The 26,629-nt window shown below is 39.4% G+C and overlaps 1 protein-coding gene across 3 annotated transcripts in view; it reads right to left on the bottom strand.

The window, feature by feature from the left end:
* SSBP2 (single stranded DNA binding protein 2) overlaps positions 1–26,629 on the bottom strand; it is a 316,310-nt gene that overhangs the window by 256,034 nt on the left and 33,647 nt on the right. The window lies entirely within an intron of this gene.

Genomic DNA, 26,629 nt, shown 5'->3' on the forward strand with positions numbered 1-26,629 from the left:
CTGCCTGACGGTCAGTAGGCTGTAGTTCTAAAGGGGGGCTGACCAATGCCTGTGGCTGCTTGGGGTTGGGCTGCCTATTTACTTCCCCTGGGAGGCAGATTTGTTGCCTTTAGGGATGAACTTCAGGGAGGGGCTGAATATTCAGACGCGGGACTGCCCTGCTGGGGACCATCATTGAGGAACTCATGGCCGAACTCGTGGCCAAGCCCGTGGCCGCATTTACAGCAGGACACCTTAAGACTTCAGGCCACTTGGCCACGCTATCATTGTGGATGGTCTCTGGGAAGGCTGGCCATGGCAACATGTGCTCGTACTTGGAGCGCCTGGAGAGCAGCTCATAGCCACACTAGGCACACACGCAGACAGCGGGTTCAAAGTGATTCTGGAAAACCTCGCCCGGAGAAGCTGCAGAAAGACATAGCGCTACCAGGTTCCCGTCCCGCTCTCACACTCCAACAGCTCTGAGTACACCGACCCCACCGCACACATATTATTTTGAAGTAAAAAAAACAAAACGGGCAAAAACACCCGGCAGGCTGGATAAATGTCCTCGGCGGGCCGCATGTGGCCAGCAGGCCGAGTTTGAGGACCCCTGATCTAGAGGCAGATTTTCAAACTGAAGGAGATGCTACATGGTTAAAACTGAAAAAGGTATTCAGCGGAGTTGTAAGGTTGTTTCACCTTATATAATTCATGTGTTGAACAAGTAACCCAAGAAGCTAGGCTATATGAGGAAGAATGTGGGATGATAGAGTTAAGACTCGTTAATAATCTGAGATAAGCAGGTAACACAATGTTGCTGGCCGCAAGTGAAAAAAGCATGAAGCGCTAATGGGGGTAAAGACTACAGCCTTTAGTATGAATTATACCTAAACATAAAATGAAAACCCTTACATTCTCCTTTTATTAACCATCAGTGCCCACAGAAGCAGCCACCAAGAAATGAAATGATAATGCTAAAAAGCAAACAAAGCATGTTACTTCGTTTTTTGTGGGTTTTGTTCCACGGCCCCTGCCTGCCCTGTGCACCGGCCTTGCATCATGTGCTGACTAAGTCATGTCTGACTCAAGGCATACTATTTATTAACTTCTCACGCATATGAGAGTCCTCCAGTAAAAACAGAGAGCGATCTACAAAGAACCAGCCCATTTGAATCCTGGTGTTGGAGGAGCATAGTGAATATCCATGGACCGCTAGGAGAATGAACAAGAATGAATAGTTCTGTTGTACAGGACAGCCAGAATGCTCCTCAGAAGTGAGGACGGTGAGGTCTTTATCTTGCTCACTTTGTACACGTCATCAGAAGGGACCAGTCGCTGTACAAAAGTGCAATGCTCGATGAAACAGAGGGCCACGAAAAAGAGGAAGCCTCACTGCCACGGGTTGACAGTTTCTGCATCAATGAGCTCAAACCTAGCAAGGATTGTGAGGTTGGTGCAGACAGTAGTTTCATTCTGCTGAGTCCTCATAAACTGGAGGCAACCTGGCAAAACCTAATAACAACAACAACATATCATTTATCATTTTTATTCACTCATTCCATATTTGAGAATTTGTCTATTTGCTAAAATTTATTTGTAACTCCAAAATCAGTGCTTGCAACATTTCCACATTCATTTGAGGGCCCATGCAGAGACTGGTGAAAAATCTGAATTCTTTAGGTTCACAATCTTTACAGCTGAGGTCAAATAAGTAGAGGGGTAAAAATTCAATGAAACTAAACAGGCCAGTTACCTGAATTCTAGTTAATCAGGATTTTCTCAAGATAACTAAAAAGTCCCTTGTCGCCCTCGAAATCTTATTGTTCAAGATTTCTTCTCACCAAAGCCCCCCCCCCCCCCCAAAAAAAACCAAAAACAAAACAGAGCCAGCTACTTGACAGGCTGATTAACCTAAACTTTCCTTCAGAGACTCTTTGATCATCTGCGTAAGTCCTCCGGGGAAGTGAGCCCATTTAGACGCACAGGAGAACAGCTGGAGCATGAGCTGCCGGACAGATCTACTTTAAGAGATTAGCCCCATGAGAAGAGCTTAGTTCTCAGTTAAAATTGTGGACCCTCACCTAAGAAAATGTCAGAGAAAGGAAATTATAAATATGGGTATTTCTACAAACTAATCACTAGATAACTCTGTGGCCCTAGGGACAGAACACAGATGATTCAAAAGTGTTTTCCATTGTTATTAATTTCCTTTGAGCGGTAAATGGGCAGGGAGGACCAAATGAGGAGTTTCTATTAAGTTACTGGAAAGAAAAATCCATACCACCAGTCAGGATTCTTTGACTAAAGAGTGAAAAGCCCAAAGTATCTACTCACAGTTCCTACCGGACAGAGTAGAAATGCCCCATATGGCTTGTCGGCAGGTAAATCTAAAGAAACAAACTGACACATTTTTCTCCCATGGAGCAACTGGTGTATTTAAACCATCACTCTTTATACTGCACTACCCAAGTGCTTTAATAAGGAGAAATAAATAGTAAAAGATACTAATTTAAATGCAAAACAGCACTGGACTACACATTTGGAGTCTGGGATTCCAAGTTTTACGTTTGTCACCTTTGTCACATATCTATGCCTCAGCTTTTCTCCCTACGCTTCTTTCAAGACTGCTTTGAGGACAGGAATTAATAATGTGTGCAAAAGAAGAATACATAGTATTAAGCAAACAGAAGATGTTACCAACCAACACTTAGACCTTACTTAACAAATCTTGCTTTTAGGTAAGAAAAACTGCCAAGTTATAGGTGATTCCCACATTTTAACTCAGGCATGAGAGGCTAAAGACTGTCAATTTAAGAAGATAAAATATACAAGACATGTTGAATCATTCATAACCCTCAGTAAATAATCTATTGAACTTTAAAACTACAGTTCCCTGTAACTGAAATCTAAAAAATAAACTTTCACAGTAACAAACTGATCCACTAGTATGGACTAGAACTGGGAGCTCTGGGAGTGCGCTTGTTAGTGTTGGGCTGCTAACTACAGGTCAACGGTGTGAAACTGCCAGCCCTTCCCAGGGTAAAAGTCACAGTTTCTGCGTGAAGAGTTTGTGTCTGAAACCCAGAGAGGCAGTTCTACCCTGACCTATGTAGGACTGTTAAGAATCACAATTGACTCGATGACAGTCATTTTTTATGGATCAGAAAAAAACAAGGTATCAGGATTGGAGAGACTCACTATGGCACATCTTGCTTATGGGAAGCAGAGGGCTTGAAGCACTTCCTGATGCAGACCAAAGACTACAACCTTCAATACTGATTAGACCTCAACATAAAGAAAATCCTCACAACAGAAACTTCACAACATAATGGGGGAAAGACTGAAATTGTCGAAGATTTCATGTCACTTGGATATGCAATCAATGACCGCAAGAGCAGGAACCGGGCAATCAAACAACATTCTGCATTGAGTAAATGTGCTACACACACCCTTTTGAAAGTTTTAAAAAGCAAAGATACCACTTTGAAAACAAAGGTGTGTGCTGACCAAACTTGGAATTTTCAATTGCTTCTTATGCTTACGAAATCTGGACATGAATAAGGGCAGCTGAAGAAGGGTTTATGTCTTGGAATTATAGTGTTGGCAAACAATATTGAATATATGATCGACTGCCAGAAGAATGAAAAAAAATTATTGGAATATGTGCAGTCAGAATTCTTAGAAGCAAAGATGGGGAGACTTCATCTCATGTACTTTGAACATGTTATTACGTTCAAAGAGATCGGTACTTGTTAAAGGATATCATGCTTGGTACAGGAAATGGGTCAGTCAAAAGAGAAAGACCCTCAATGAGATGGCTTGACACCATGGCTCTATCAGTGGACTCAAACAATTGTGAAGATGGTGCAGGATTAGGCAGGGTTTCATTCCGCTGTGCACAGGGTCACTGTGAGGTAGAACTAACTCAGGGCACCTACAACAATGTGTCAGAATGCACTCAGCATGATACACGAACTACCAATTTAATCTTAACCCCTCCGTAAACCTCATTTTAAAGAGAAAATAATCAAGGACTTATCTAGAATTAAGTGATTTCTCCAAGATAGTTTACAAATGAATTGGCACAATGATCACTAACTCACTGGGTTTTTATTTTCATAAGAAGAAAACAGAAATGGGCTCAAAAGCAGATAGCAATGACTTTAGGGATGACACAGTAGCAGGCAGTGCTTCATTTGTTGTGTGTAGACTCAGTATGAGTCGTAACCAACTCGGCAGCACCTAACAACAACAAAAGGAGAAAACGAAAACCTTTAATGCATTTGGCTGCTAAGTAAAAGGTTGAGGCTTGTGTCCATATCGAGGCGTCTGGGGGGAAAAAGACCTGGTAACCTACTTTTAGAAAACCAGCCATTGAAAACCCCATGAAACAGAGTTCTACTCTGACACACAGCCTGCCATGAGTCAGAGGGACTTCCTGGTTATATTTGAACCGAATACTATTTCATGTTCTGGTGTCAGCAATGCTTCAGATGAAATATTATGGTAGCACTTACATTAACAAACTCCACTGAAAAGTTATTCAACTTTCCTTCTTCACTCAGTGCTGATCAACATTTCCTGTTAGCCACAGAGAATGTCACCGCTTTCTTTTTTAAGCAGATGCAGCAAGTTTAAAGAAAACCAGAATTTGTTTATATTTACATTTTATGATTCTCTTGTGCTGGTGAAGGAGAATTACAGCGAGCACAAGCTCATTGGTTTTTTATTTTCATAAGAGCAAAATAAAAAGTTCTTATTTAAACCCTTACTTGAGAAACCAAAAACCAAATTCAATGCCATCAAGTCAATTCTGACTCATCGAGACCCTCTAAGGCAGGATATAACGCCCCTGAGCGATTCTGAAACTCGATAGGAGTAGTAAGTCTCATGCTTCGCCCCAGGAGTGGCTGACCCTGTGGCCACCAGGGCTCCCTACCTGGGAAGAACCCTTCCAAAATGATCTTTTTTATATGCATGGGCAATGTATCCCAGTTAATGCTCCTTTGAGGGCTTAAACATTTCCATGTCTTCGCGATTCTTCTCAGTATCAGCGAACCTGGCATACACAGAAGGTACAGTATACTGATCTTTACTCCCTAGCCACTGGAAGAAGTAGACAAGGATATAAAAGTCCACATAAGGATACAAAGCTACTTACATACACACCCACTTGGATTGTGAATTGCAAATTTTAAAGAAAAATAATTCGCTTGTGAGGTAACTAGTCCTTTGAAAATCTAAATTAACCATTATTTCACTGAATTGATATGAAATGCCAACCAATACAAGAGTGTAAAATCGAAGCCATGAAATAGTAAAATGACATCCAAAATCTTTATCATTCTGTTTGTTTCCATTGTATATCAATAAGAACTTGAAATATCTCTTTGCTCACGTTAAAGCATGCTTTTTGTACTTCACCTCTATTTTCATTCCTAATTTCCCTTCACTAATGTAGTTAAAGCAAAGAGTTCTAAGTCTAACACAACTGCCTCTACTTTGTCAACCACGATGCTTACAGTTCCTAAAAATTCCTCAATACCTTATCCTAACTCACAATATGCCAATAAATCTTAATCTAGTTCATAATGTTTCATAGAAAGTACACTTTAATGGGTGACAAAGGGAAAAGGGACAGTAACACCTGGACTTATTCATAGGCTTATCTGATTTTAAGAATTTTTTAATTCAACTATAAGTGTGGCAAGCAAATTTTTAACCTCCTAAATCTCCCAGACTTTAACATGTTTTTTCCCTTTCTAAAATTTTTGAAGTATACCAATTTTTATTCATTTCTTAATAAACCTTTAAGAAGAAAACATGTTATAAAAATTATCCAACCAAGAGAAATATATAAAGACCATCAGGGTTTATTGGAACACTTTTAGGATGCAGAATTATTCCTCAATTCCATATTTTAAGTTAAAAATTAAACTTTTGCCAATACTGCAGCTTGTGATTTTAAATTTACATTAACAATCTTAATATTCAAATAAACAGATGGTTCTTCTACAGTGCTCAAATTCAATTAATTTTGTCTTAACTGTACCAAAAGAGAAAATAGGTTCAAATAATTCAAAATGAAAACATTTCAAGATGCCTCTTGACCCCCAACTTCCATGGATTGGCAATGCTACTTAATGCCACTGTAACTCTGGCCCAACTGAAATGGTAAATTCAATCATGCGGGCTGGGTGTGCAAACTGCCTTAGAGGAGCGGTGGAGGCAGGCAGGTAGGTAGGTACTTCTTCACAAAGACAGTGCTTTCCAATGTTCTGCTCTCATTTGAATACGGCTTTCCATTATCTTCTCAAAAAGGAATTATGGGATCAAGATGAGTACTGTCTCATGGTACTTTATATCAAAACTGGGCAAGGGATGGTGAACGTTTAAATGATACAGTAAGAACTTATATAATTAAGAAATCTAGTTACATTGTTCTGTGAAATTGCTGTGTCAACAATTATTGAACATATTCTACCAGCCAAGTCATAATATGTGGGCCTGCAGGTGACTCGAATTAGAAAACAATTTTAACGGAGAAGTACAAACCTACTAATAGGAAACGGAAAGGCACTGTTCATTGAAACCTAACATCAGCCCATCACAGAGTGAATGCATGAGTACTGAGGGGAGCCTTAGGCATCACTCCAGAATAAGTTGAATTAGTTTTAATATAGATAGAAAAGCAAAAATTAGCAATGAAAACAAAATTTGGACACAGAAACAAAAATTTTTAGGAATTTTTAAAGAATCTGTTAATCAAGTAAAAAATTAAATTTGATTCAAGAATGTGTTATAAAAATGTCATTATTTTCATACTTTTAACATACAACAATAAATAAAACCAAACTAACGGGTTAAAAATTTTTTCGTAACATACCTTTGAATATGACTATCTCTAATTCTCTTTTAATTCACTTAAAACAATAAAAAAAACTTGATTCTCCCTTGGTAGACATATAAAATGATATCGTTAAAAGGATACAATAGCGTAAAACAACCTACAAAAAGCATCTTTATGTTTTAAAGAACTAAACTGAGCTCACTGATAGGTTCTTCTCAGTAAGTTTTCACACTGTTCCAAAGGACCTAAATATGATAGTCACCTTTCAAGATAATAAATATTTCATTGCACCTGAAATTTTTGGACACACTTTCCAATAGCTTACTACTTGGCCCGAAATTTACCATGTTCTCAAGCAGCAGTATAATAACGCAAGAAGGTGGCCTTTGGAAAGTTTAAATCAATAACAGTCCAATTTTTAAAAAGGTAATACAGTTTTGTTAGCAGAAATTTCTCCATTATAGGAATGTGGCTGGTGGTTAAACTTTTTAGCATGCCAGAAAAATTCAAGGTAACAAACCACACATCTTCAAATAAATTACAGTTTTAGAAAACAAAAGTAAAATAATAATTTTACTTCTACAGACCAATTATAAGGCGTTCTGGTAGTGTAGTGGGTTATGGGTTGACCTGCTAACTGTATAGCTGGCAGTTCAAACCCATCAGCTGCTGGGGGGGGGGGAAGCGGGGGAGAGAGGCTTTCTGCTTCTCTAGAGATTTACTGTCCCACAGGGGCAGTTCTACCCTGTTCTATAAGGTAGCTATGAGTAGGAACTGATTAGATGGCAATTGAGTTTTTGATTTAGAGACTAATTATGGTATGTACCACCTAAAGAAATCTATATATTACTATAGTAAACAAAATAAAATTGATCATTCTACCTGAGAAAATTAAAACCTTTCTTTCAACCAAAAAGAGATTATCTCAGTAATATATATAAAGGTGACATAGCACACTGAGCCAGATTATGGATTTATATTCTTGCCTACTTCCTACTTTAGCTCTCTGAGCCTCAGTTTCCTCATCTGCATCCATCCCACAAAGTTGGTGTGAGATTTGAAAGAGTAAATAACTGAGTCTTAGAAAGGTGTCTGGCACTTTAAGCAACATTAACATTTCTATTGTTATTAGTATAGCCTAAACACCTATACTGAAACTTTAGATATTTCTTTGGAAAACTTACTATAGCTGTCATTAAATACTAATTCTTCATATAAAACTCCAAGTTATAGCCGGAGTAAGGTTCTAGCTGAAATAGAGCATATGAATTAATAGTCAAGGGTATTCACCATATGACTGTCTAAGAAATAGAGTGCCCATTCAGGAGTCAGTGTTTATCATCTAGTATATTAGGAAAGAAAAAAAGACCATGTCTTATAATTAAAGTGCATAAAACTCTACAGCGTCTGGTTAAAGATCGTGAACTGGTCTCATGCTTTACAGGCTCATTCTTCCATCCGAATGACAGCAAACAAACTAACCAAAAAAATGTTTTTTAAAAAACACAGTGCCATACAGATTCATGGCAACCCCACATGATGTTGCAGATTTCAACTGTGCTCCCTCGGGTTTTCAGGGACTACAGTCTTATGGGAACTATATCATCACACCTGTCTCCACAACACTGCTTGCCGGATTCAAACCACCACCAACCTTTTGGTAAATTAAAGCGGAGAGCAAACCGTTGCAGCCAAGCAAATTCCAATTCATGGCAGCTCACGTGACTGGCAAAGTAAAAGCACCCCCCACGGGGTTTTCAATAGCAGTAAGCCTATGGAAGAAGATTGCCAGGGCTTTCCCCCACTGAGTGACTGTGAACTTGAGCACAAACTTTTCAGTTAGTAGCCAAGTGCAAACGTTTGTTTTGTTTTCCTAAGTGTAAAAAAACAATTATAAGGACAAAGAGTCTAGAAACTGAGCCAGCAATCACAAAATTATGGTGAATACCCAGATACAAGAAAGATCAACACAAGCAAGCAGAAAGGAAAGGAAACCCGCTTTAATTTTCACAGAGGAATCTCTGAAAGCCTAAACTGGCGGCCATCAGATAGATACCTCTGAATGTGGGTGAGAGGAAGACAAACAGGAAGACTGGTTAAAAACCTGTTTAAGAAGTTCTAAATTCCCCATCCCATCCTCTAGTCCACACAGCTAGCAAACTGTCTTTCCCTAACCACTGCAGAACACAGGGAGTTTATTCTCTGGGAGAAGTTAAAATAAAAATAAATTAACAATGATACATAGGCACAGTTTAAAACAGAGAAATCATACTAACAAGACTGCTCAACTTGGCTTTCAAAGCACTCAAAGGCTTGTGCCCTTCAGAATGAGAGCAAAAAAGTTTTCTCTGGGGAATCTGACCAAACTACGATAAAACATCTAAAAATACAGGTTTCAGACAGTCCCCAATAAAAAAGCCCAGGTAGAATACCCTCTCCATCAACCTCTAAGTGGAGATGCCTCGCTCAGAAAGACAGAATGACTAGTTCACTCTTGTAGAAGAACTCTTACGAAAAGAAAGGGCCAAAGACCACTGAGTATTTAAGGAGAGCCTGAAATACAAAAACTTAGAAGTACCAGATAAAATATAAAAGGAAAACTCCTAAAATACATCATTTGTAACTCTCAATGAAACAAAAGGATGTATGCACTCATTAAGAAGAGAATATTTTTAAAACTAGACGTCCATTAGAGAAACTTTTTTTGTAAATCTACACAGGATTAAAGTTGAGGAAATTATCTACTAAAGTAAAACCAAATAGATATGGAGCATAATTAAAGAGAAAGTATAAAATAATTGAAGGTCTGGAACAAGTTGCTACAACAGTGGAAAAATGGGGGGGGAGTGTTTCTTAATTAAACATATAGACAAAGTAAGAGAAAGAAAAAACGTTCAGAAGGAAATCAAAAGGCTATCACTTAATAGAGTTGCCAAGAGAGCAGTGGGCTTGGGGGGTTAGGGGGTGCTTGATTTTCTTGCCAAAAGAAACCATAAATTAATGACTCAAGGGACGTGCCTGCCCAATATAGTGAATTACTTAATACAGGTCTTGTAGTCATGTTCCTGTACCCCCCAACAAACAACTGGTGGGACCATGAAGACTCAGTATGTTTCCTCTTTTCCTGATAAATCTGGGTTCGAGAAGGTCATGCTCAGCAGAGTGATTGCTAATTGTGACTGTGAAAGCCTGTCCCTCGAATGCTGGCTGTGGTCATTTCTGCCATCCTGCAGGGTATGCAGGAACAGGGGAGCTCGCCACCGTCAAGAAAAAAAGCCAGGAGAAGTGTGCATCTTTCGGACCCTGAGATTCTTGTGCCCTGAACCTCCTTGATCCAGGAGACAGAGCTGCAGATTTTAAAGTGGATGTCTAATTTCTAAAATAACATTCTATTCTTGCTTAATGAGTACTTACCATATATACTCATGTATAAGCCGAGTTTTTCGGCACATTTTTTAATGCAGTTTTTGTGGTAAAATTAGGTGCCTCAGCTGATAGTTGGTTCGGCTTATACTCAAGTATATATGGTATATACAGTTTCTTATAGGGTTATGAATGCTATGTTTTGAGAGTTTTCCTTTTACACTTTATCTGGTATGTCTAAGTTTTTTGTCAGCATGGTCTCTGTCTTGTATTTCGGACTCTCCTTCCATGTCTTTCACGGAGGAGTAGCACCAGAGGACAGGAGGCAGCTGAGGTAGCAAAATCAAGAGCCAGAGTCTGAAGAAATTCAGTAACACTTGCTAAAGCAGGGAAGATGCCTAGAAGCTGAGAAGCCAAGGGGCTGAGGTACATTTGCAAGTGTGGCTGAGAAAACAGGATCCTAACCAGAGAACTGCTGAGGACCAGAGTACCCTGAGCACTTCTGATCCTGGATTTTAACTTGTTAAGTTCCCTAATAGACCCTGTAATCCTGATTGCCGTCTGTGAGTTCTGGGTGGCCACTGCAACAGACTATTGAACTCAGCTGAGAAGTAGAGTGCTGTGGGAAAGATGGTTGGTATCAGAGGTGGTAAAGAGCGTTGGAGAGAGTGGACAAAGAGCCGACCTTGCCTCAGAGGACTCACTCAGCCTTAGTCTAATGTTGAGTTTGATTCTCTTTCCCCTAAGTGAAGTCAGAGGATGTCTGATGTGGCCCTCACAACATTCTTTCACCAGCAACATGAAGAATGAACAAGCAGGAAATTGGGACGTGGGATCTGACACAAGAAAGAAACAAAAGGAATCCCCAGGCTGAGGAGGAAGAGAGAGTCCAAGGTGCCAACTATGCAAAAGACTAGGAGCAGCCAACACAGATGATGGCAAGTCAGAAGATTCTGGGAGCTATGTAAATCTTCAAGGAAATAAAATTCACTGAATAATAAAAAAGCCACTTATACAACCAGGAAAAGTTTGGGGATAAATTGCTGATAAGTACATAGAAAGCGACACTACCTTATAACAAGTCTATTTGTTCCAGGAAAAAGGAACACTGAACCAAAAAAAGTAAAAATAACCGCAGAATCAAGCTACAGGGTTAAGCTATGAGCAATATTCAAAATCATAGTATCATAAACATTAAATCATGTTCTGATAAAAAATTAGGATCATTGGCTTGGGAGGTTGGGAAGGTAAGAAATGTGTATGTGACTGTGGAAAAAGAACAACGAGGAAACCAAATTATCTTCCATTGTGGGCAGGCAATAGACAATGTCTAGAAACACCACGTAGCAGCACTGCAAGCTTGTTACCCAGGGAGGTGACACTAAATACCTAAAAGAGTCAGCTCAAAAGAATCGAATGTTGTTATCCCTAAGCGACAGGAAAAGGGACAAGGGTGATAACCAACATTGTCATTTTCCCTAGCAAAACTCAGAATTATTGGAAGGACACGCTAAAGCACTGATAATAGAATGCACATTAAACATGGGCTGAATTAAAATGAAAAATAATGATTCTAATTGTATTTATATATGCTCATTCAATATGAAGCTTGCAGAACGAGATTAAAGGAATCTCACCATCCAGATAAAAGTACTTTTAACATACTGCTGCACAGCCTTTGAATATTTTTGCTGCATGCACACACACACAAACACCAATACACACATGCACACTTGGGGTACATCTGAACATGCAAATTTACATAGTGATTTTTTTTAAATAGCTATTATATCATTAGCATTTTCTGATTAACAATTCTTTTAGGGCATCATAAACTCTACCTTAACTTCTAACATCATGATTTAAACCTTTTTACTTATTCTTTGACATATAGTAGTTTTCTTTTCTCAAACTCTTTTCCTTAACTTGTGATATCTTTCCTGGCTCCCATCCTCTCATCAGCCATTTTTCTCTCCCCCTGAATCTGTGGATGGCACCCGTCGTGATTACATCCTCCTCATGCTAGCTGGCCCAAATAACAGAAAGCTACCCTGGTTACTGACAATTACCAAATTCTGCTAAGTCTACCTTTTAAATAAAACTCCAATCTGCTCCCTTCCATCTAGTTCCACTACTATTATCATAGTCCATGCATCACTATTACTGTCCTAGGTTCCTGGTAACATACTGCTTACGGATTGGCCTGCTGACCACAAGGTCGGCAGCAGTTTGAAACCACCAGTCTCAGAAATCCACAGAGGCAGTTCCATCCTGCACTACGGGATCAGAATAAGCTCAATGCAGTGAGTTTGGTTTTGGGAGCCCTGATGGCTTAGTAGTTACACACTCTTGGATACTCAGAGGGACAGCTCTACCCTGACTCAGCATCAACTGAATGGCAGCAGAGTATTATTTTTTGGGAACTGGAGCCCTGGAGGCATCATGGTTACATGTTAGGTTGCTAATTGCAAAATCAGCAGTATGAACCCACTAGTCACTCTGTAGGGAAAAGATGCGGTCTCAGAAATCCATTCAAATTCAGCTTATATATCTTAACATTTTTATCTGCTTATTTTTCGTGGGTTTTTTTTTACTGCTTCTCTCCCTTTCGCATTTTGCAATCTTTTCAGAATCTCTAAATAGTGAACAGTCTGACCTGGTGGAATGAACTCCAAAAAAACCCTCACATCAAAAAAACAAATGAGCCTCAGCTTTTTGAGGGTAAACCCTGGTATTTTCTTCAACCATAATTATAAAACTGGTATCCAAATTCACAAGGTCCACCTGAAAGATCAGAACCAGTCCTAGGTGTATATGTAGTTTTGATCTCTCCAAATTAAAAAAAAGTTATCTAAAAATTCTTTTGTACTACTCATGTTTTTCCATCACTTATCTAATGGTTTTTCTTTTTGATAAATGAGTTTTGTACCCTACTAGATATTCATCAAATAATTAAGGAATTATATTTTTATAAAAAGCAGAAGAAGCAGACAAGGAAAGCTCATTAAAAAAATCACTGCCATAAGCTGATCATAGCAACCCTATATAAGTAAGGTTTACAGGGCTACAACTCTTTATGGGAGCTGATACCTATCTTTCTCCTGCAAAGTCACTGGTGGGCTTGAACTGCTGACCTTATAGTGAGCAGCCCAGCACATAACCTACTACGCTACCTGGGCTCCACCTGGGAAGCTCACAGCGTCACATTATCAATAGGGAAATACCATATATAAGAAGGGGTGGATGAAGGAAGAAACTGACTGGGCTTTTCACAGTAGCTGTCATAGAAATACGTGCCACAGACAGAGAATTCAAAGGCCTAATGGAATGAGTAGATCCACAATAATTCAAGTAGCAAAGAAAAACCCACAAAAATTATTTAAAAATAAAAGACAATAAAAACATGGGAAAAATAAAAGATGATGATGCTAAAAAAGACAAACAAGGAGATAAGATATATATTGGTTTTGAAAGCAGGCAAAGTAGGTTCCACCCATCAGAATTCACCCAGTAATGACCAACCAGCTTCCTACAAGAAAGCTGAGATGAGAAAGGAAAAAAATCAAGGTTGAGAGATCCAGACATTAATTAATGCTGTAGATTTCACCAGCTACCCTGAGCAAGCTTTGAACTATTAAGTTGTACATTCAATTTATTAACACAACCATAACAATATAAATTCTGTATCTCAAGCTTAAAGGGGGTGGGAAGTAGTCACCTATAAATAGGTCTGACAGAGCTATTTGTACATATGAACTTATATGTGCCATATACATATCTAGGTATAAAGAACCTACAGGGGCAAAGTTATAGAAACTTTTAGCCATAACCAAACATCATAAGAGAATGAATCAGAGAGCCTGGGGCTTAGGACCATAGTTTTTACCAGAGATAAATAAGGAGATGCAGAAGAACGCTGGGTTTAGATTATACTGGGCTCTAAATTCATGGAAGTTCTTCGTTTTTGAACTCTGGTGGTACCAACCATTCTCAACTCAAGACTCCCTAAATTAAAAGCTACCTCCAAGGCCCCAGAACTACTACCAAGCCTACCATTATCAATCAACGTCACCACTATCACATATTGGTGGAAAATGTATCCTTTGCTCACTCCATGTTCTCCCTTAGGTGTCTGATCATTACCATTACAGTTAAAATCTGGGCATCACAATCCATCAACTTTTTAACACATCGTTGCTGTCAGAATCCTTTGGAACACTAGAGATTCACTCAGGTGCTAAAGACACATGTGCTAAATTTTTCAAGCTAGACTGGTTAGCTACTGTTTAGATGTTTGCATAAAATTTCAAGAAAAAGATGTAAAAATAATGCCTGGGGATTTCAAAGACATCACTAGCGTATATCATCGTGTAGAATAAAGGCAAAAGATCTGACTAGGTAAATATCAATCCATCTCTCCTCAGCTGCTCAGCTTCACAACAAAATTTTTGTTGGACTTTCCAGTGCTAACAGTCACGCACTCTTCAAATCCCCAATATAGCTTCAACCATACTTCAATGCAATAGGTATTTAGGCATAAGAAAAACTTAAATCTGTATATTGATTTAGCTGGTAAAAAGTATTTCACTCTTGAATTGTTACATACTTTCCCTGATTAGTCCTTGCAAATGTAAAATCAGACCAGTTTAAAACACACACACAAACACAATACATCAATAAATGGGTTTATTGTTTCCAAAATTACAGGCATATTTACTAGATAATTATCAGTGAATAAAATATTACGTAGAATACTGGCTCAAAAAAAATAAATCCTATTAAAACAAAACAGGAATACAGAAAGGCTCAGTTCCACATTATCTCAGATATTTACCCAGCACCCAATTTAATGCTATTTTCAAAACAGTTGCAATATGTAGGAGACCTAGAATCTGTCAGCTACTGATGCAGAAATTCTAGATAGATATCACACAGACAAAAAAAATTGCAGCTACTACTTAATGAGATTGTCAGGTCAGTCATAGTATCTAAAGGTGTTAACCCAATCCTTATGCTTCATAAATCACCTGTTTGTTCTTGCGCCTCCTAAAAATATTCCCAGGTTATCTTACAACGTCTAGAGAACTCTTCCAACTCAGTCAACAAGCAGTAGCTTAGGATTGATGTACCATGAAAACTTCCAAATAAAAAAGATCATGAACTAGTTTGTACACTTAACAAAATGCAAAGAACTGAAAACAATCAAGAGCTAACCAAATCCTAGACACAAACCAAAGTTGTTTAATGCTAAAATCTGCCATTGTCATAACTGATCAAAACACAAGGCAGTGGATGATCAAACCTTTTGGAAGCTCTTATAGAAAATTCAAAACCTAAAAATCAAAATCTGTATGACAATGGTATTCTCTAATGGATTATGAGATACAAATGCACCTTTATGTTTCCAGAATCATTTATTAATATCACTGTACTGTAGTAGAAATAAAAATTAAAAACAAAACAAATCATGCACTATAAGGTTCACTGACAGGAACCTGGCAATTGGCCTGACAAAATCTAAGCCAATTTTCATGGATATTGCTCCTTCTTAAGAAGTTTATACTCTTCCTGCTGCTCCCACCCCTACATCCAGATCCTCCCTAACTTTATATTCTGAACGAACAAAACCTTTCATTCCTTGGTTCTTCGCAGCACTGTTGGCACATCCGATCACGGACTCTAAAATCACCTACTGCACAACTGTGATATGCCAGGCCCCAAACCCATGGCCATCTTGGCCATAGGAGAGGACAACTGTCTCTTAAGGCTTCCAAGGTTGACACCCTCATGGAAGCAGGATACATCTTTCTCCCAGGGAGAGGCTGATGGACTCAGCCTTTTGGTTAGCAGCCAAGTACTTTACAACAGTGTCACCAGCACTCCTTGTGATGTGTCAAGCCCTGTATTACTTACTGAAATTTTAAAGCTATTTTACCAAATATTTCTAGAAAATAAAAGTAAGATGAACAACACCACAAAGGATATTATGAAGTCTGGATGTCTCAGTGTTAAGAATCCGGGCATTACGTGAGCTAGCAGGTATGGTGGCCATACGGCCTTGTCAGCAATGGTGTGCCATCACCTACAGCCTGCCAGTGCCGACATGGAGCTGCACAGTGCCCTGGGAGCATCCTCATGCTTTCCAGCTCACAGCCTGCCGACGACTCTCATCGCTTCTCGCGAAGCTTCATTCTCTCAACCTCAGAGCCAGGAGAACCATCCTAGCTCTGCCACTTGATCCCATTTCTGGACCAAGGACCAACCTTGCGTTTCTTTAACAGCTACAGCATTCTCTCACAAGACTGGCACACTGTGCTGGGAAGAGGGGATGGAAAACTGAGAGGACAAAGGGAGGCAGGAGGGCCATCCCATCAGTTTTCTGTCACTCTTCCAATTATTAAAAGTTACAGGAGGTTTAACGGTTGTGTTAAGGTAAAGTCTGTACCTCGTCTTTGAAATAGTAATCATCTAAACCAATCTGTACAACACTGAGATAACAGCTACAAACAGATTCTAAAAGAACTAATATCCTATTCACTATGTGACCACGAGCAGTTATTTTCTCTCTTGAAACCTTTTTTATCTCATCAAATGGTGCTAATAAACTCTACCTCATCAAGGGTACTATAAGGTTTAAATATGACGTGTAAATGACAGGCCTAACATAATACCTGCAGAAGAACTCCGCATTACAAGATAAAACTGACTCATTCATCTATGCATTTGCAAGCAGAATATCAAAGTTCCTTTTACTTTCTTTTTTTTAAAATCTTTTTATTGGGGCTCATAAGGCTCTTATCATAGTCTGTACATACATCAATTGAGCAAAGTACCCTTATACATTCGTTGCACTCATCATTCTCATAATCCACCTTCCACTTGGGTTCCTGGAATCAGCTCGGTTTCCCTTTTTTTCCCCCATCCCCCTCCCTCCCTGATCCCACCCCTGGTCCCTTGATAGTTTATAAATAATTATTATATCTTATCTTACACTCCCCAGCATCTCCCCTCACCCGCCTCCCCCTTGCCAATCTCCCAGAGAGGAGGCTACACATAGATCTCCAAGATCGGTTCTCCCTTTCTACACCCCCTTCCCTCCTGGTGTCGCCACTCCCACCGCTGGTGTTGAGAGGTTCGTCTGTCCTAGATTCCCTGTGCCTCCGGATCCCCACTGCACCACTGTACATCCTCTGGTATAACCAGGTCCGCAAGGTAGAATTGGGGTCATGATGATTGGGAGGGGAGAAAGCGTTCAGGAACTAGAGGAAGGTTTTGAGTTTCATTGTTGCTACACTGAACCCTGAGTGACCCATCTCCTCCCCACTACCCCTCTGGAAGGGATGTCCAGCTGTCTACAGATGGGCATTGGGTCTTCAGACGCTGTAATTCTTGTATAGGTGCATGCAGATATCCTTATCTCTCTTCCACAGAATGGTTGATAGGTTTGTACTACCAACCTTGTGCTTAGCAATCCAATACTTAGCCAACGTCAGCAGCAAAGCTCCCTGATTTATCTAGCAAATGGTCTGTCTTCCTCCTTTGAAACCCCACAAAAAGCTGCTGCATCTTTTGTAGGTGGCAATGGTAGTTCAAGGCAGAGTTCTTGCTTTCCATGAAGGAGATCCAGATTCAATTCCTACCCAAGACACCAAACTCACAGCTACCATGTTTCTGTCTCTGGAGGTTGGTATGTCGCTATAATGGTGAATACGTTTCTCAACTAAGACTGAAGAGGAGAAAGGGCTGCCCATCAGCTATGAAAACCCCTACAAATCACAATGGCCTGACGTGCAGCCAGTCACAAGAAGGGTAAAGCACTCAGCAGCAGTGTTTAACTGCGCTGTCCACATGGCCATTATGAGTTAGTTGGGGGCTGACGAGAAGGCAGCATACAACAAAACCATAATGCCATCATTGGTGCAAACATACTCTCTTCTAAGTGAAAAATCAACTAAAGCCAGAAACTATTCTCTCTTTCTAATGAAAGGCATTTTAAAAAATAAGTTAAGTGGGGGGGTAAAAAAATAAGTTAAGCTTAGTTACTTTATTATTTTTGTAGTTATTTTATCTGCTGCTAAATAAAGGAGGAGGTTTTGCCTAACAGAAGTCACTGTAATAAAAACAGTGTGACACTAGATGCAAACAGATAACTGATCAATGAAATTGAAAAAATAATTCATGTGTAATAAGGACATGTTACCAATCAAAAAGGAATTGATTGATTGCATTCTACAGTATTTATTGTTTGCATTCTGTAGAATAAAATTAGACACTACATCTCATATCTTATACACAGGTAAATACCTAAGGGATTATAAACATAAAATATAAAATTGTAAATATAAAACTAATAGAGTAAATGTAGCAGGCTTGTGATCAGGATAGAAAGGACTACAATGAAAATCCTATCATGTTGACTTAAGGGTTGAGGTGTGATGATTTAACAACTTAAGAATTAAGGAAGACACCACAGAAAAAATCAACATGCTATTTTACAATGCCTAAAATCAACAAAGATGATCATCTAGGATATTGCCTGCTAACAGGAAAGTAGGCAAAGTACATACAAATAGTGAATTTGTATTCATTCAACAAATATTTACTGAGCACCTGTATTTTAAGGTAGTACTAATACAGGTGTGAACAAGACAATATAGTCTTAAATTCAATGAACTTAAGTCTTAAGCAGTAAAAATAAATAAATAAGCATAATTTAATATAATATGCTTTAATATAATATAACAGAGGTTGTGATGAAAAAGATAGGACATATGGATAGAAAATGATGGGTGTACTCTCTTTAGATAAAGTGGTCAGGGAAACTCTTTCTGGAAATGGTATTTATGAAGTCTGATTGAGCTATGAATAAGCAGAAAGTTCACTAGGCAAAAAAGGAAGAATGGGAGGCTATAAATACTTGATAAACAGAAAGATTAAAATTGTTAAAATTTTCACTTGACTTGGATCCATAATCAGCACTCATGGAAGCGGCAGTCAAGAACTCAAATGACATATTGCATTGGGCAAATCTGCGACACAAGACCTCTAAAGTGCTAAAGAACAAAGATGTCACTTTGAGGATTAAGTTGTGCTTGGCCCAAAAATCAGAAAATCAATATAATCGAGTCTATTCCAACTCACATCAACTCTATAGGACTGCCCACGTGTGTTTCTGAAGCTGTAAATCTCTGTAGGAGTAGAAAGTCTCAGCTTTCTAGTGGAGTAGCCAGTGTTTGAACTGCTGACCTTACGATTAGAAGTCCAACGTGTAACCCACTAACACACAACCAGGGCTTCTGTGGCTGGCCCAAAGCAAGGTATTTTCAATCTTCTCATGTACCTGTGAAAGCTAGACAATGAATAAGGAAGACCATAGATGAACTGATGCAACTGAACTATGGTGTTAGTGAAGAACACTGCCAGACTAGAAGCAAATCTGTCTTGGAAAAGTACAGTCAAAATGTTCCTTAGAAGTGAGGGTGGTGAGATTTCAGCTCACATACTTTGGGTGAAACATAAGGAGAAACTAGTTTCTGGAAAAGGACATCATGCTTGGTTAAGCAGAGTCACTGTAAAGTAGGGGACATGACAAAGGGGAAGGCTCAATGAGATGGACTGACAGTGGCCGCAGCAATGGGCTCAAGCACAGGAATGACTGTCAGGAAGGATGGTGCAGGACTGAACCACACTTAGATCTGTTGCAGACAGGTTGCTGTGAGTCAGAAGCAACTCAATAGCACCTAATAACAATAACAAAAGGATAATGCCTAGCAAATACAGGAACAGATAACAACCTCACTAGTTAGCTAGAGGGATTTCTGTAGGTTTGAAATTTTCCATTATCAAAAGTATTTTTTTAAGTACTGAATGAAAAAAAAGATGTTGATCTATAGCACGCAAACTTTAAAATGAAGGCACTTTATGCATATAAAGCACATGTATTTTTAAAGATCATGATACTTTCCCCCTCTATCCAAAAGGAGAACATTCCTGTAAAACCTTTCATAGGGTTTTGCCAAAAAGGCAAAAAACAAGTAAGCAATGAATATTCATTTATTTGGGAAAAAATGTCGAGCATTCCTAGAGTCCCCAAATGAAGCTACTAAATCATACCAAATATAGCACATAAAGCCTAAAATAACACTAACATATAGAATTCACAGACACGGTTCAACACAATGGCAATTTGATGTTAAGATGCTGTTATGTCATTCCCAGGAAAAGATCTTGAAGATCTCTCTCTCTCTCTCTCTCTCTCTCTCTCTCTCTCTATTTCTCCCTCCCTCCCTCCCTCTCCCTCTTCCTCCCTCCCCCTCTCATGTCTCCTTACAAAACACTGAAGGATGTTTCACTTTCCACTTTGGCAGTCACTACTGCATCAATTCATCTCTTTTGCAGGGTTGTCCTCTTTTATGCTGACCTCTAGTTTAGCAAGCATGATGTCCTTCTCCAAGGGCAGATCTCTCCTGACATGTCCTCACTTCCAAGGAACAGTCCAGCTCTGCTTCTTCCAAAACAGATTTGTTCATATTCTGGCAGCCAATATACTTCTCCAACACTTTAATGCAAAGGAATCAGTTTCTCTTGTCTTCCTTCTTCATTGTCTAGCTTTCACTTGCACATGAGACTATGGAAACTACCATGTCTTGAGTAATTACTGATGTACCTCAGTCCTCAAACTGACATCTCTGTTATAGAAAAGTTAAGTCCTATATGGTTTATATGCTTCCCTCTTCCACTTTCTCAATAAATAGTTCCATTTTCTCCAATATAAATCCTCTCTTCCATTTACACTAGTACTCTTTTTACAATACTCAAACAACTGCCAAGTCTCTACAAACTGGAATCCCTCTACTCTCCTACTTATTTGTATCCTGAGCACCCTGCAAAGTCCAGTATTTATAGCAATAATGAAAAGAATTAAAATCCTGCAGTTCCCCGATGAAGTTTCCCTGATGACTTCAACATACACCTTTTCCTTCTTTAATTTCTTTTTCACTTACTCTCTACACTATTCAATTAGCAACTTATTACAGTAACACCTCATTTATCCAGCATTACTGGAAAAGGAAGCATTCATTATAAGTGAATTTCCCAGACAACTTTAGCATTAATTTAGTAAGCAAACAAGTGGAACGCTGACTTTAGTTACAGATAAGATTACGTTCAAATCCCTGTTTCACCAGTTATTGGCTAAGTGGTTTGGGGAAAGTATCAATAAACCTCTCATTATCAATGATGCTGCTTCATTTGCTATGAAGTAAGGATATGATACTACTAATCTCACAAGGTTGTTTGTGGGTATAAAGCAAATCACATGTGAGTCAGGTGCTGCATTCTTTAAATCATGACTGTTTAAGTACTACAACCATTACACACTGAAACACTAAAATCATTTTTCTAAGGATACTGCCATTGAATGTATATATACTTGGACATTTTCCTCAGAGCACAATGAGTATAAATGAACATATCTTAATAATGCTACTCATTCAGTAAATATTTATTGCAGGCTAGCTACTAAATGAAGCATCTAGGATTCAAAGATGAGTAAGACAGACATGGTCCCAGCATACATGAAATTTAGTGTCTCTTAGTTATTTAGGAATTTCACTTTGTGTGATAGGATGTAAAAGAGAGAAACAAACAAGCACTGTATGGAGCGTGCAGGAAGATCTGTGGTAGAAGGGTAATCTGGGAAGGCCTCTGAGAGCTGATGGATAAAACATAGCAGTCGGGAACAGTGCTGGGAAAGTTAGAGCACTAGGAAACAAAGCCCTGGTGTGAGCCCTGAGCTCTCCTATTCAAGAACTGATGCAGGGCGTGGAACTACAAGACCATGAATAAGAAGGAGAACAGTTAAGGGGTATACTTGGAGAATCTGTCAAAGACCACAGGCTGCAGGCTTCTAAAGGAGGGTGAGCTTTATTCTAAATGTAAGGGGGAGTCTGATGACAACAAGACAGATATGTAAGTGCAGCAAGTCTTTCAAGACTAGAAATCTATGGAGTTAAACAAGCAGCCATCTAGCAGAGGAGCAACAGCCCACATGGAAGCACACCAGCCTGTGTGACCATGAGGAGTCGACGGGATCAGGGAACAGGCATCAGAAGACCCCCAAAAACAAACAAACAAACAAGCATTGTTGAGAATAAGGGGAGTCAGAACAGAGACCCCCAAACCCATCTGAAGACAATGCGTCATCCTGTCACAGAAAGGTGGCAAGGAAGAGATGAGTCAATCAGGATGCAGTATGGCACCGATGAAACATACAATATTCCTCTGGTTCCTTGAGGCTTCCTCTTCCCCCACTATCATGACCCCAATCCTGCCTTTCACTGTGGGCTAGGCCAGAACACATACACAGCTACAGAAAAGAACTCAGGACATACTGACTCCAGGTCAGATAAACCCCTCAGGAACAGAAATGGGAGTAGAGTAGCAATACCAGGAGGGTAGGGGGAACTGGAGGGTGGGAGAGGAGAGGGAAACTGTGGGGGGAGACAGCATTCAGTATAAGATATAAAAAATAATAATTTGTAATTTATAAAGGGGTCATGAGGGTGGGAGGGAGGGGGGAGGGTGAAAAGAAGAGCTGATACCAAGGGCTCAAATAGAATGTAAATGTTTAGAAAACAATGGTGTCAGCGTATGGACAAATGTGCTTGATACAATTGACATATGGATTGTTATAAGGGCTGTAAGAGCATCCAATAAAATGATCTTTATAAAAATAAAAATGAGAGAAAGACTACAAGTCTAGTGGGGCTTTTTTTCATGCCTTTGTGGAGTTAATATCGACTAATTTGACTTAGAGCTTCCAAAACCAAGTAATAACAATTATAAAGCACGATGATTTTCACATTCGTATAAAAGCAGCGGAATCTTTTTTTTTCAAAAAACAGAACATTTTTCCCCATGATATAAAAGTAATTAATAGTAGACTACTATAATATGATCCCAGCCTATGTCATGCCTATCTCCTTCAGAGCTCCTAGAACAGAGTTTGAAAACATGGTCACAGCATAAAGAACGTCGGTTTAGGGATGATAAGATTCAGGTCTCGTCCTGACTATGACATACTACCCAGGCAGCCTTGTGTAAGTTTCTTAATACCTTGAGTCTCAATTACTCCTTTATTACAATGGAGCTAATATATTAAGGAGTCCTAATGATGTAGTGAGCTACACACTGGGCTACTAACCACAAAGTCAGTAGTTCTAAGCCACCAGTCACTCTGCAGGAAAAAGATGAGGAGGTTCTCTCGGAAACGCACAGCGCCAGTTCTACTCCATCCTCTAAGGTCACCATGGGTCAGGATTGACTCAAAGCAACGACTTTGCCTTGGTTGATATCTCACAGTACACTATAACTCATAATATGTTTTCTTATATTGGCTTAAAAAATTGAGAACATCAGAAAGATATTTACTTGTGTTCCAAGGACTATGATTCTACTGTGAAGATGGAAATAAAGCATGGACAGCTTTGCGAAGAACGAGAACTGCAGAACCCTTCACTGTGGTCATGCAGCCCTTGTACTCGGATCAGGAGGCAGTTGTGCAAATGAAACAAGAGAATACTGCATGGATTCAAATCTATCAAGGTGGACACCAGGGTTGTCCTCCCAGTATACCTACTCAGTCTGTACGCTTAGCAAATAATCAGAAGCTAAATCATATGATGAAGAATGCTGGATCAGGAAGAAGGCACAACCTGGACATGCAGATGACACAACCCTGCATGCTGAAAGGGGGAAGGTCTTGAAGTATTAACCGATGAAGATCATAGATGGTAGCATTCAGTACGGATTCCAACTTAATGTAAAGATAACCCAAATCCTTACAACTGCACCAATAGATAACATCATGAAAATCGGAATAAAGATTGATTTTGTCTTGTTTGACTCCACAATCAAAGCTCATGGAAGCAGCAGTCAGAAGATCAAACAGAATCCTGCTGCACAAATCGTCTTTTTTAATCATTTTACTGGGGGCTCTTACAGCCCTTATCAAAATCCATACAAACATCCATTGTGTCAAGCACATTTGTACATATGTTGCCATCATCATTTTCAAACCATTTTCTTTCTACTTGAGCCCTTGGTATCAGCTCGTTTTCACACTCTCCCATGCTCCCTCCCTCACAAAACCTTGATAATTTATAAACTATTATTTGTCATGTCTTACACTGACCAATGTCTCCCTTCACCCACTTTTCTATTGTCCATCCCCCTCGGAGGGGATTATATATAGATCACTGTGATTGGGTGCCCCTTTCTCCCCCCACCTTTACTTTACTTTCCAGATATCACTACCCTCCTCCTGAGGGTTATATGTCCTGGATTCCCTGTGTTTCCAGCTCTTATCTGTACCCCTGAACATGCTGAGAATAGCCAGATTTGTAAGAACTGAAATCATGATAGTGGAGGCGGGGAGAAGCTTCAAAGAACCAGAGGAAAGCTATATGTTTCATTGGTGCTATACTACACCCTGACTGGCTCATCTCCTCCTTGTGACTTTTCTGTAAGGGAATATCCAACTGTCTACAGATGGTCTTTGGGTCTCCACTCTGCACACCCCCTCATTCACATTGATATGATTTTTTGTTCTGGGTCTTTGATACCTAATACCTGATCCTATCAACATCTCAGGATAACACAGGCTGGTATGCTTCTTCTATGTGGGTTTTGTTGCTTCTCAGCTAGATGACTACTTGTTTATCTTCAAGCCTTTAAGACCCCAGACTGTATCTTTTGATAGCCAGGAACCATCAGCTTTCTTCACCACATTTGCTTATGGACCCTTTTGTCTTCAGAGATCATGTTGGGAAAGTGAGCATCACAGAATGCCAGGTTATTAGAACAAAGTATTCTTGCATTGAGGGAGTACTTGAGTAGAGGTCCAATGTCCACCTGGTGCCTTAATACTTAACATATAAATATATGAACATAAGTCTATTTACCTATCGTTATATATATATATTTACATATGTACAAGCCTGTATTTAGACCTCTATAAATGTCCTTTGCCTCCTAGTTCTTTCCTCTATTTCCTTTTGCTTTCCTCTTATTCCATTATCATGTTCAACCTTCATTCAGGTTTCAGTAATTCCTCGTGGCTACATTGCCCTTATCAAGTCCCACCAAATATCCTATGACCTCCTTGCCAGCGATTTTAGATCACTTGTTGTTCCCCTGTCCCTGACTTTGTTCACACACACCCTCTTCTTTCCCCCGCCTCCCCCTCTCCCATGTCAGCCAGTAACAATTCAGCCCACTGTTTACTCCTCCAGATTGCAAAACTGTCTTCAAAGGATTGAAAAGCAAGGATGTTACTTTGAGGAGAAGATGCACCTAACCCAAGCCATGACATTCCTCATTTTCACATGAAAGTTCAACACTGAATAAGGAAAACTGAAAAAGAATGGAGGCATATGAATTATGGTGCTGGCAAAGAATATTGAAATTACCATAAGCTTCCAAAAAAACCTAACAAATCTGTTTTGGAAGAACTGCAACCAGAATGCTCCTGAGAGGCAAAGATGATGAGACTGTCTGATGTACTTTGGAAGTTTCAGGAGTGACTAGTCCCTGGAGAAGGGCATCAAGCTTGGTAAAGAAGAAAGGCAGCAAAAAGGAGGAATGTCCTGAATAAGATGAATGGATACAGTGGCTACAACAAAGGGCTCAAACAGAACAACAATTGTGAGGATGGCACAGGACTGAGCGGTGTTTCATTCTGTTGTACACAGGGCCACACTGAGTCAGGACCAACAGGAAGGACAGTGTCTAGCAACAACAGTACCGTCTCTATTTAGCGCACGATACTCAAAACCAAGCCAAACCCACTGCCATCAAGCCCATTTCAACTTATAGCAAAGAAGTACAACTGGGTAGAACTGCCCCACAGGGTTTCCAAAGTTATAAATCCTTAAGGAAGCAAACAGACACATCTTTCTCCCACAGAAGAGCTGATGGTTAGAATTACCAACCTTTAGCACTGAATTACTACTCAGCAACTGAGTGCTTTATCTACTCCGCCACTAGGGCTCCTCCCTATACATGACAACAGTACGGTTAAAAAGAAATAATTTTGGTCAGAGAAGGGTTGTCAACAACTAAATTATAAACTAGATGCTACATTTTCATTGCTTTTGTAATGAATCGATTTCTGATTGCTTGATTGGTGTCCAAATCATTGTGCAATATTAAAGGCCAGTACAGGGATTAACATTTGCAAATGGAATCAACAAATTTACTTCCGCTCTAATAAATGTGAAGTTGTAAGCAATGACACAGCCAAGTGCTTTTCAGCCAGACTAACTTTGGTGCTTAATAAAAATAATAATAGTAAGTTATTTTTTAATTACCTATCAAGTTAAAACGGGGGGGATGTAAATAACATATTTTTCTAGATTTGTCTAAATGCTTTCA

Source organism: Tenrec ecaudatus, chromosome 2 (genome assembly GCF_050624435.1).
Source record: "Tenrec ecaudatus isolate mTenEca1 chromosome 2, mTenEca1.hap1, whole genome shotgun sequence".
NCBI lineage: Eukaryota > Metazoa > Chordata > Mammalia > Afrosoricida > Tenrecidae > Tenrec > Tenrec ecaudatus.